At 56.3% G+C, this 8,196-nt stretch overlaps 1 protein-coding gene across 1 annotated transcript in view; it reads right to left on the reverse strand.

Moving 5' to 3' along the window:
• TRIM50 (tripartite motif containing 50) overlaps positions 1–3,713 on the reverse strand; it is a 47,016-nt gene extending 43,303 nt beyond the window's left edge. The window contains exon 1 of the mRNA XM_045460254.1: positions 1,147–3,713. The gene's annotated coding sequence lies outside the window, so the exon portion shown is untranslated. The remainder of the gene's footprint in view (positions 1–1,146) is intronic.
• Between the last annotated feature and the right edge of the window lie 4,483 nt (positions 3,714–8,196).

Consider the following 8,196-nt stretch of genomic DNA (forward strand, 5'->3'; position numbering starts at 1 on the left):
CTTTCCCTGTCCTGGCAAGATCCAGTATACATTGTGTGAATTCAACTAAATTTGTGAAGTCAGTAGGGGGGGTAGAGGGACAGCTGCTCGTTAAGACCAAGGGGATTGGCAAGAGCAGAACTGGGCCTCTTCTCCAGAGCACTTCTTCCTGACGTACCCAGGAATGAGATGCCCACGCGTTGGGACGGGGGTTCCCTTGAAACCTCCCTTCTGTGGGGAGGTGCTGCTGTGGGACAAATCCAGTAGAAACGCTGGAGCCAGCTATCCCCCATGTGGTTCCCCCTGGGCTGGGGCCTGGCTCCCTGCGGGTGCTGAGGCGGGAGGTGCCCCATCCGGGCTCTGGCCCTGAGCCCCACAGGCCACCCCACAGCTTTGTCTCGGTCTTCACACGAATGCGCCGGGCCTTCCCACCGCGGCCACGCCGCCCTTGGGTCCTTCTGTCAACCCTGTGCCCTCCCTCCTCACCCTTCCCGACCCTCATCCTCCTTCCTGGCCGACCTTCCTCAAGGGTGTTGTCTACACTGGCTTCACTCTTGCTGCCAGTTACTCCCCAGCCCACTGCCTTCCCGGTGTCTCACCCTGACCTGTGGGGCAGTCAGATCCAGCGGGCGTTTCCCTCTTAGGCTCTTCCCTGAATTTCCGAGCTGGAAGCTTTTGATTTCTTCCCAACCCTCGGGCAGCCCTTTGGTCTCACTCTTATTACCATGCCCCACCCCTCACTCTTCAGAATCACTCCCGGAACTTCACATGTGTAGTCCACACAGCCAACGGCCAAGGCCTCACAAGTGGCCCAGCCAGACCACAGGGCCGGACATGTTTCCTGACCCAAGAGGCACCTGACCCTGACCCTCTGCAAAAAGCCAAGTCTTCCCGGGGCAGGCTGGGCCCTCTCACTGTGCCTGGGGAGAAAGGGTGCTGAGAGGCCTCCCTGGGTGACCCCTCTGGTAGTCTCAGAAGAACGGTTTTCTTGAGAAGCCGCGGAAACCTTGCCGATGGTTCCCAGATCAGCTCCAGACCTCATGACCATGACCTGGGATCACCTGGAGTCAGACCTCCCTCAACCCCTCCAGACCAAAACCACACCCCCGCCCTGCACGAGCACCTCGCCCAGCCCTGCCTCCACACCCAGCAAGGCCATCCACCCACCTGCGCTCTCCTCTTTGGCCTCCGGGGTGGCCGCACGGCCCCGCTGTCTTAAGTGCCACTCTGGTGTCTTCACTCCTCAGTCTTCACCGACCTCCTCTCCCTCAGTTCTTGCTGCTTAACTCCTGTCCCAGCCTTGCCTGCACCCCCCACAGCGTGCGCGTACACGTACGCGCGTGTGTGGTGCACACAGCACCCTCGAGCAGTGGGAGCCGCCCCATCACCGCCCGCTCCCCTCTCGGCCTCTTTCGCCAGCTTTTCCTTTCGGGATACTCGCCGAAAGCTTTAGCAGAGGAGTGGTCCCAGGTGGGTGTTTCAGGAAGGTCACTCTGGGCTGAAGCCTCCTGGGAAGACCGTTTGGAAGCACGACGAGTTGGAATACACACTCTTCAACCCGGCAGGTCCCACCTGTAATAAATCCTCTGTCCTTTGAGACCACTTAACGCTTGCAGACTAAAGGCGCGGCTCCTGTGCCACTGGTTGGGGCCGTGGCAAAACTGGAAGCAACCGGAAGTCCTTCGAAGGGGAGTGGCGAGAGAGCTCCCAGTGCCGCTGTCCTGGGGACACTTCGTGGCTTCGACCTAAGACAGAACCTGGAGAACGACACATGGGAGTTTGAATATACGTATGTGAATAAGAACTGGAAGAAAGCACTTCAGACTTCCCAGTGGCCCTTCTGGCAAGCGCAGGCGTGGGAGACAGGGGGCTCCATGTTGTGTTCTGAGGGCTTCTGTATGGTCTGCGATGTGTCCGTGTGTGGCCAGTGTGGTCCAATGCTGAGGGAACGGGCTGCGGTGCCAGCCGGCGGCAAGGACGGAGCTGGGACTGTAGGAACGTGGTGGGCGTCCCCGTGCGCGTGCGAGCGGGACACTGGGGTCTTCTCTTTCTGCCAGGGGGACGTGTGGCCCCCAAAGGACAAGGAAACCAGCTCGTATGTGGCTGATCTCCAAAGAAACTTCGGAGAGGGCTCCTCGGGAGGCCAGCACGAGGCAACTAAGGTGCCTCCCAGGTGGCACTGGCCTCGTCCGGCCGCGTCACGCAGTTGGCGCTCGGGAAACCACTCTTTCCCTCACGTGGGTTTGGCGGTTTAGGCTCCTCTGTAAGTTCAGGTGCAGACAATAGAGGTAATTACGCCCCACGGTCGAGGCACGCCACCACCGGCCCGTGCAGGGCCCCCCCCCCCCCCTGTTTCCTCTCCGTCGTCCCCGTGTCCTCTCGCGCGCAGACAGCCGGGTTGACGGGCCGCGTGTGCGGCTTGGTCTTCGCGTTCTCGCGAGAGGTGTGCGTCGGGCGGCGTTACGAAGTCAGCCTCCCCGCGGCTCGGCGGGCAGTGTGGTGGCAGGGTAATGACGGGACCCTCGCGGCCTGGCTTCCGTTCATTCCTGCCGCGGCTCTGTGAGGTGAACTCGCCAAGGAAGGAGGAAAGTGGCTTAGGGAGGTTCCGAAACTAACCGGGAGCGGCCCGCCTCTTCCACGGGGCTCCCTCCGCACAGCCCCGGCTCGGGGAGCCTTGCTCTCCCCGCTCCAGCCCTGCCAGCACCCGCGGTCCTGGGCGTCGTCGTCATCGGAGAGAAGGTGGCTGAGGCCCAGGGGAGGAAGCGCTTGCCCCAGGCCGTGCGGCCGGAGCCGGGCGAGGACCTGGTTCCAACTTTCCACCGGGTTGTCAAGAACCTCTCCCTCTCTGTCTCCGCCCAGGGCCGGGTGCCGTCCTCGGAAGGAGGGCTTGAGTTCTTTCCCCTCTCAAGCCAAGCCCGAAGGAAGGCCCCGGCTGACTTCTGCCGAGCAAACCAGGCGATAGGTGGCGACATAACCCGCCGCATGCTTCCCCAAGCGAGCCAGGCGGCCCCAGAGAAACTGTGGCCCACCTGAGCCACAGCGAGTGGCCTGCGCGGCCCCCCTTTATGGGAGATGGTGACCTGTTGAGACGGGCACCCGGCCCCTCTCTGCCCACGTCGTCAGCACGGTCGCTCAGTAAAGACTGGCCTGTGCCGGGTGCTGGGACCGGGCTCCCAGAGTCCGGCCACTGCTCTCAACAAGGAAAAGGCAGCAGGCACCAAGGCCGGGGAGGCCAGAATGGGGCGGTGGTGGGGAGCTCCAGGGAGAGAGGAGGCAGGAACACAGCCTGCCCTGGGGTTTGAGGTGAGTGGGCAGACCAGACCCCGGGGAAGGCTGTGTGACCGGCCGAGTGACCCAGACTCTCCTGTAGGCCACGGGGAGCCCAACGCGCTCTTTTCCCAGGGAAAACCTGCCACGCGCCTCAGTCTCTCACCCCCAAGGGGCCAGGCTGGCTGCAGAGAGAGACTTTGCTCTCCTTCTCCTTCCTCACCTGGTTAAGAGGCTTACCTTGACCTCTCTAATGTCTGGTCAACTCAGTCATGTAATGATACAACGATGTGAGCAGTCTGATTTAATCCAGAGTATCGGTTAAGCACAAAATGCCCGTGTGCTTGTGTCTGTGTGCGTGCGTGCATGTTTGCACACGTGCACTCATGTGTTTGGCTTTGGAGGCAGACATTCTAGAAAAAGAAATGGCAGCAGATAATACAATAGGACATAAATGTTGTAATAAATCAAAAAAATGTTTTTCTTGTAAACCCAATACTCTTAATTCCATTCAAACCAAAAACCACAGTGGTGGGTAGAGAGGGAGTTCACCCAGACCCCAATTTCCCCGTCCTTCTCCCTCCCGCTGACCTTCCCTCCCCCCCCCCCCCTGCCCCGCCACCACGCCCCTGCACTGCTCACATCAAGGTGGAGACACCCTGAAACATTCACACGCAGAAAGGGACAGGACTTGGGGGTGAGTGTGGAGAAATCCCAGGACACAACAGCACCCAGGCCACAGAATGCAGACAAATGGCTACTTAAGAAAATAGGGGTTCCAGAAAAGGGGCCACGTGACCCCAGAGGGAGCCCCAGACTTATTCCTGCCAAGTGACCAGACATCTCTGTAGCAACCCTTTGGGGCCTGTGCCAGGAAGGTGTTCACTCAGCGGTGGGTTCTCCTTATACCCTAGCAGAATCTGAATCCAAATTCCTTCTGGGAAACCTCGTGTTGGTTTCTAAGAACCTTTTTTTTTTTTTTTTTTTTTTTTTTGAGATTTTTATTTATTTTGGAGAGACAGCACGAGCAGGGGAGGGTCAGAGAGAGAGAGAGAGAGAGAGAGAGAAACCCAAGCAGGCTCCATGCTGACAGGGTGACAGGCCCCTCTAAGAACCTTTTGAGGTAGGGACGCCTGGGTGGTTCAGTCAATTCAGTGGCCAACTCTTGGTTTGGGGCTCATGTCATGATCTCACAGTCTGTGAGTTCGAGTCCTGTGTTGGGCTCCGCGCCGACAGCGCTGAGCCTGCTTGGGATCCTGTCTCTCCCTCTCTCTCCGCCCCTTCCCCGTTCATGCTCGCTCGCTCTCTCAACAAATAAATAAACTTTAATATTTTTTTAAAAAGAGCCTCTTGAGGTAAATTGTGAGGTGGGGCAATGAGAGACTGTGGCATCATTGTCTGATCTTAAAGAATGGGCTTCCCAAACTCATTCGTGTTTGCTCGGTGTGGCTTGTATTGGCAGGACCCCTACATAGCTCCTGAGACCCCCCCCCCACACACACACACAAAACGTACCTCAACACCCTCGGCAGAAGGGAAATTAAAATCATTTCCCTCAATTGCTGCTGCTCCTGTCCCCTCCCCTGTTCCCTGAGCCAGACTCCCAGGGTCCTGCTGTTCTCCCTCCCACTCAGCCTCACCCCATGTCTGCAGGGCTGAGAGTTCTGCCCCCTTAATGTCCCTGTGCCGCCCCCAACTCTTCCTCTCTGCCACGCTTGGATCTGACCCTAACCTTGATCGCCCTCCCAGCCAGCCTCCCCGGTCCAGTCTGGGCTCCACTATCCCTCCTCCACCTGCTAGCTCTGTCCTGCCCCGGCTTAAATGCTTCAGTAGCTCCCAGTAGCCTCTGAGATAAAGTTCAAACTCCCTGATTTAGCACAGAAGGCCTGGCTCCCCTCCAGTCACTATGTGCCAGGCTCCCTGCCTTCCAGCCACACTGAGCTGCTGTCGGGCCCTTACAGCTCACACCATTCCGCATCTCTGTGCTGCTGTAACCAGACTCCTTTTCCGGAACTCAGTTTAAGATAGGGTCTCTGGTCAAAGTCCTGGTGGGACCCAGAGTGAAGACACACGTGTCCCCAGTTACCATCGGCGGTCCCAGTAAGCATGGCAAAGGGGCCACACGGCACGAGAGTGAATTTCTCTATCCCCCAGTCCATCAAACAAAATCACAGAGACTTTCTTCTTTCTTTGATATTAAAATATTTCTCATGTTTTTAAAAATCGTTTATTTTGAGGGCACCTGGGTGGCTCAGTCGGTTGAGCGTCCAACTTTGGCTCAGGTCATGATCTCACGGTTCATGAGTTCGAGCCCCGAATCAGGCTCCGCACTGACAGCTCAGAGCCTGTAGCCTGCTTCAGATTCTGTGCCTCCCTCGCTCTCTGCCCCTCCCCCATTCGTGCTCTGTCTCTCTTCCTTTCAAAAATAAATATTAAAAAAAAATTTTTGATAAAATCATTTAAATTTCTTTATGCAAAACCACGCATATAAGGTAGTTAAAAATGCATGCATAAACCTAGAGAGGGGGAAGAAAGCTTATCTTAAGCCCCATCTCCTCCAGGCAGCCTTCCCTGATCACTCTGACATAGCTACCTCTGAGACGCTCAGTCCTAGGTCCACATCACACCACAGTCCTCAGATGGTCTGGCCCGACCTCCCCAAGAGTGAGAGCTTCTTGAGGGCAAGGACAATGTTTCACCTGACTTTGGTTGTCCATTCTTCAGCACAGTCTGACAGGATCCCCAGTTTGTCCAAGGCGTACACAGATCTCATTATGAACACTTCACGGACAAGTCAGATAATGTGGAATAGGTGGCTTGGAATGAGGTCCGCAGCTGGTTTCCCGTGGGAAAAAACCTGGTTCAAGGACCCTTGATGAAAAAGAAAAGGCAAACCCTTTTTGTCTGTGACTGACTGGGAGCTCATTGGGGGCAGGGGGTGGGGCACGGTGACTGCTAAAAGGGCAGGACAGATGCTGATGGGTCAGGCTTGGGAACAGCACCCATACAGCAGGAGGGGGCCCGTCGTTTGTGCCGGCTCACACCCCAGCCAGGGACCCCAGGCAGGTCTGCAGGCTGCAGATTGGAGGACAGTCACCAGCCCAGAGAAGGGCCAAGGGCACAAGGGCACCTGGACGAAGTCCTGCTCTCTGCCTGGCTTCTCCACCTTCTTGAACCTCCCTCCATGCTGTTTGTTGGGAGTCCAATCCGATGGCATCCCTGGGTGTCATGGAGAGCCCTTGGGGCCACAGCAGGCAGCAACGAGGTGGCTGGAGATGCAGTGAGGGTGTTGAACTTTGATTGTGAATAGTTGTCAAAAACGTGGCATTGGCTGGGAAGGTCGGAGACCGCAGCATTGGCTGAAGTCCTGACCATTCCATCCCCGCCCCACAGATGAAGCGACTCCCCAGAGCAGGGGCCTCTCCCTTGGGCACCATCACCCGTGTTCCTTTGCAAGCGCTGTGCACCTCTACCCCCACGACGTCCTCCCCGCTCGGTGACAGTGATGCAGACACCCAGGCAGGCCGACCCCTGTATGGCCGCAGCCGATAGCTACCAGCCATCAATAGCACAGTGTCCCCAGCACACAAAGAGCCTCACTCAGGCTCCAAGGAATGGATGTGAAAATCACCAAAGTGCCTTTCCAACCTCAGGATTACTCAGCAGCCTCTCGTGCGTCACTGGTTCCTTTTCTGATTCCATGAGGAGGCCCTTCCCAACCTCACCATGATTCCCAGACCCCCTCCTTCCCTTCCAAGCACCCCCACTCTGCTCTCTGGCCCCAGAGACCTGGCCTCCTCCTCCACAGAGACAGTAAAGGCCATCGGGCACAAAATAAGGCCCCCCTCTCTCCTCACCCCTACCTCTTCTGTATCTTTGCCCATCCTGCCCCCTCCCCTGTGTCCTGGGGGATAGAAGGGTGCTGCCCCTTGCCCGTCTGTGGTCCGTGTGATTGATCCTGGCCTCAGGCAGATCATCCACCATCCTCTGTGCTGCTCCTATGCTTCTTCCCTCCTGCCTCTGCACATGGCCCCGCCTCTGATTCCTACCAGAACATTCCTTCAGTGCCACCCCTCTTTTCAGCCACAGCCAGACTGCTTTTATTTTATTCTATCCATTCACCTCTTGAAACTCATCCATGCAGTCAACTGTTGCCCGTCATCCCATCCCCAGTCCCTTGTCCTGCTCAGGCAGGGGAGTTCACAATTTTTACAGGAGAATCTCTTCGTATATTCTTTCTCCTTTGTTGAAAAAATGAAAAGGGATTCACTTACCATGAATGTCACTCTTTTGAAATGTACAATTCCGGGGCGCCTGGGTGGCTGACTCTTGGTTTCAGCTCAGGTCGTGATCTCAAGGTTCGTGAGATGGACGTCCAGTGTTGGGCTCTGTGCTGAGAGTGGAGCCTGCTTAGGATTCTCCCTCTCTGCCCCTCCCCTGCTCATGTTCTCTCCCTCCCTCCCTCTTTCTCCCTCTCCTTCTCTCTCTCTCTCTCTCTCTCTCAAAATAAATAAATAGACAAAAATAAAGTATACAATTCAGTGGGGGGGGGGTTTAGCATGATCACAAAGTTCTCCAACTCTCATCCTATCTTAATTCAAGACTATTTCGATCACCCCAAAAAGAAACGCCATACCCAGCTGCAGTCACTTCCCATTCCCCTCTCCCCTTAGACTCTGACAACCACCCATCTACCTTCTATCTTGATGGATCTGTGTATTCTGGAGATTTCATATACGTGCAGCCATACAACGCTCGTCCTTTTGTGTCTGGCTTCTTTCGCTAACCATGATGTCCATCCACGTGGTAGCATGTGGCAGGACCCCAGTCCTGTTTATGGATGACCAGTATCCTCTTGTGTGGAGACACAACCTTGTGTTCATCATTCATCAGCTGCTAGACATTTGGCTCGTTTCCACTCGGGGGCCGTTACAAATAATGCTACTATTA

Source organism: Leopardus geoffroyi, chromosome E3 (assembly GCF_018350155.1).
Source record: "Leopardus geoffroyi isolate Oge1 chromosome E3, O.geoffroyi_Oge1_pat1.0, whole genome shotgun sequence".
In the NCBI taxonomy this organism is placed as follows: Eukaryota; Metazoa; Chordata; class Mammalia; order Carnivora; family Felidae; genus Leopardus; species Leopardus geoffroyi.